General features: G+C 39.8%; 1 protein-coding gene across 1 annotated transcript in view; it reads left to right on the forward strand.

The window, feature by feature from the left end:
* The window catches only part of DNAI1 (dynein axonemal intermediate chain 1), a 151,829-nt gene that overhangs the window by 10,175 nt on the left and 138,185 nt on the right, over positions 1-3,469 (forward strand). The window lies entirely within an intron of this gene.

Genomic DNA, 3,469 nt, shown 5'->3' on the forward strand with positions numbered 1-3,469 from the left:
GTTTGTAGCACCATTTGTTAGGAAGATTTAGGAAGACTTGATTCTTTCTGTAGCAAAACCATCTTCAGTTTATATAGAATGCTAAAATGTTTGGATTGAAATGTTCTTTGCTGGGTGTCTGACTTAGGCTATATATTAAAAAATAAAAAAGACTCTAGATGCTGAAGGACATAAACCAAAATACCAGTAGCAACTTATTGTCTGAACTCTGTCCATGCTTGTAAGCCTGGGAGAGCTTAAGTGAGGCAGGGAACCTAAAAAAAAACCAAGCTGTGGCATTATGGAATAAGCTGTGTATCATAATGCCTGTGCCCAATGGGATGAATTGAGGGTTGCCCCAGCAACCTTAATTCTCACATTTGTCTAACTTCTGAATGCTTCTCTTTGAGATGCTAATAATAGTCTGTTAACTTATTTTTTTTTTCTGTAGCTAATTATATAACAGCAAAAATGTGCTTGAATTTTAGAGATGCATATGAAGGCCAGTCCTTGTCATGACCATCTCGCTAGTCAATGTACAATCATTATGTTGATTCACAGTTACAGTTAATTTTTTATTTGTATTGCGGATGCGTTTGTGACCTCTTCCCTGTTGAACAAACACTGTGCGATGTGGAACAAATAAATAGCTGTCAGAGCAAACGGATTACATCTTAATTAATAGTTTATGGATAACACATTGATACAGTAAAAAGAAGCATGAGGAAGTAATGGCCATCATTCTGAGCTGTGGTGTCAGGACACCAAGTACCTGGGTGCTACAGAGAACTCTTTATAGCTAATGTGGCAGAGGGGATTTTTAAGGAAAGGTATGAGTAAGGACAGTGTGCTGGCTTTGGAAAGATTTACAGGGAGCAGGAGCTTGCAAAAGGGCAAAACACAGAAACACCAATAAAAAGAAATGTCAGGACTGCCTTTTTCAGCAACTGGCGCAGCAGTGGACTTTGTGCTGTTATATGAATTAAGAGGTGATGTAAAAGACTGTGTATTCTTGACTGACCCATGTCTGCTCCCTATCTTGCTTCTTCTAAAAGTTTGAAATGGATATACTAGTTTTGATGAGTGTTGCCTAGTGCTAATATTGCCAAAATACTAGGATCTCATCTCACATCATCTCTTCATGTTTACGTCACCTTCCAGCTGGATTCCAACAGTTTTAGGTACTTTGGGATATCACCTCAGGCACTTTGCTAACATAGGCTGCTGTAGCACATCCCTGCAGGAATGATGCTTGCATCCCAAAGTATCAAGTCGAGTCGCGGTCTTTACCTTCACTGGCCAGAGTCCAGGATATCCAACAAATAAGATATTTGTTGTTGTTGAAGTAGATCTCTGTGCTGTGAGGGATGGTCTGTCTAGGCAGAAGACGAGAGTTATGATGAAGGACCCTGGAACTGGCTAAGAACTAACACCTTCCTAGTCCCTCCTACCACCTGCCAGACAAACCTGTGCTCATCTGCTCCTGGTTTGGCTGTCCTGTCTTTGTGGAATATGTAAGGAAGAAAGCCCAGGGTCTATGCTGGTCAGTGCGTGCTGGCTTCCATCTTCCCTCTTCAGGTTTAGCACATTTTTGGAATGGGTAGGTGTTGTCTGTACTATGCAGCACTTGGCCAAGGATCTGTGTGATAGTCAAGTAGGCCTAAGGCATAATTGCTTGGGTTGGAGGGGATGTTTGGAGTTTTTTTAGTTCAAGATAGAGACAATAACTGCAATTTTATAACTGTCCTGCCAGTCATGTTCTTGGTCCATGATGTGGAGAACTACTTCAGTTCCCACAGAGCCCCAAAGCAAGCTGCCACAGTCAGGGAGCAGGGTCTGGCAGTAGAGTAGGAATGAGTCAAATGGAGAAGGGTGGTAAATTCCACCAAATGATGCAGTGAGACCCCTGCATTGAACACTTTCTCCCACTCTCAGCTACTCTTTGATAAAGGGGAAAAACATGCATGGGATCAAAGTTAAGAGCCTGGTTCTTTTTTTAAATAGTCCGTAAACTTTGTTACACTCAAAATCTTGTTTATGGGAAAGGAGTAGGCATACCTTATATATATATACACATATATACCCCTAAGGATTTAATGTTAGTGTGACTGAAATCTTAGTCTAAAAATTGTCATCAGTCCAGATGTAATTATTACAGAAAATAAGAACTACTTATGTGAAAAGCAAAATAATAACAATAACAATAACAATAATAATAATAATGTTAATAAAGATACTACTATTATTATTATTTACCCATTTACAAAGGGTAATAGTGAGTAGGCTTTGTTTCATGTTTAAAATTAAGAGTTGGATTTTGATTTGGATCTGAATAAAATTCTGCCATGTTGCCCCTTGCCAAGCAATTGAAGCAGGGAGACAGGCCAGCTGTGTAATCCAGTGGTCTCAGTAGTGGTTGTGATGCTGGGGCTCCTAGTCTCTCTGCTCTGCTCTGCTACCAGCCCACTGTGGGATTATAAAGCAAATGTCATAACTATTTTTTCCACCTGAGTCATAACAATTTGTATTTCAAAGTGAGGCACATATTCTAAGCATAGCGATGTATCAGTCTGCTCATTTTTCATTGCTTTTAATATACATCTTCTGGAATAAAAAATGTCGTTTAGCTTGTACAAAGGGAAATGATAACTTAAAGCCACAACCTCACATCTCTGCTACAGTTTGTCCTCTTCTGAAAACTTTTCTTTTCTGAATTTTTATTGTCAAGTCTTAACAAGTAACAGGGCTTTAGAAACAAGATCTGGGGATGCTGGGTCAGAGTCATTATGGCTTCTTACTTGTTTAATATTTGGGAAGAAGATGGTAGAAGTGAATATTTAATTTTTGTAGAGACTCATGCTCCTTAAGGTGCTCGTAAGAGATATGGAAAAGAGGATGAACAACAGGTAGTGTGAAAAAGCTGGGCTTTCCAGTAGAAAAACTAGGAAAACCAGATGAAAGCAGCAAGCAGCAGACTTAAAAAGCAAGCAGCAGTTCTTTTCATTAGCATGTAGTTTTACCATGGGAGTCCTTTCTGTGGAAGTTGTGCATGCTAAAATTGTGCATGGATTCCAAAATGACTGAATAAATCTGGGGAGAAAAAGATCCCCTTATATGAAATAAAAAGGATGGTATTTCTGGTTCAAGTCCCTGTGGGAAGCTGAGAGGGCATCATGGAGAAAGCTCCATAGATATCTGCTTTTGAATACTGTTGCAGAGAGACTTCGCCAGGTGGACCTTTGTTCTGGGCTGAAAGGCGCACTCTAGTGTTCTTCTCAAGAAAATCAATAAATCCATGGGAGGTTTCTCTTCCACCCGTTTGTTTTCCTTCCCTCTTCTCCTCTAGTATCCTCTTCTTTCTTGTCAAAAAGTCAAACACTTTTTCCAAGTAACTCCTCTGCTTTTCCCATCCATCCCACTTCATGTTATCTGGGATCCATCCTGAAACCGTTTTTGCCAAGGTCTCTAATGTTCTCTGCTTTGTTTGATT

This window comes from Egretta garzetta, unplaced genomic scaffold (assembly GCF_000687185.1).
Source record: "Egretta garzetta isolate BGI_Z169 unplaced genomic scaffold, ASM68718v1 scaffold59, whole genome shotgun sequence".
Classification (NCBI taxonomy): Eukaryota; Metazoa; Chordata; class Aves; order Pelecaniformes; family Ardeidae; genus Egretta; species Egretta garzetta.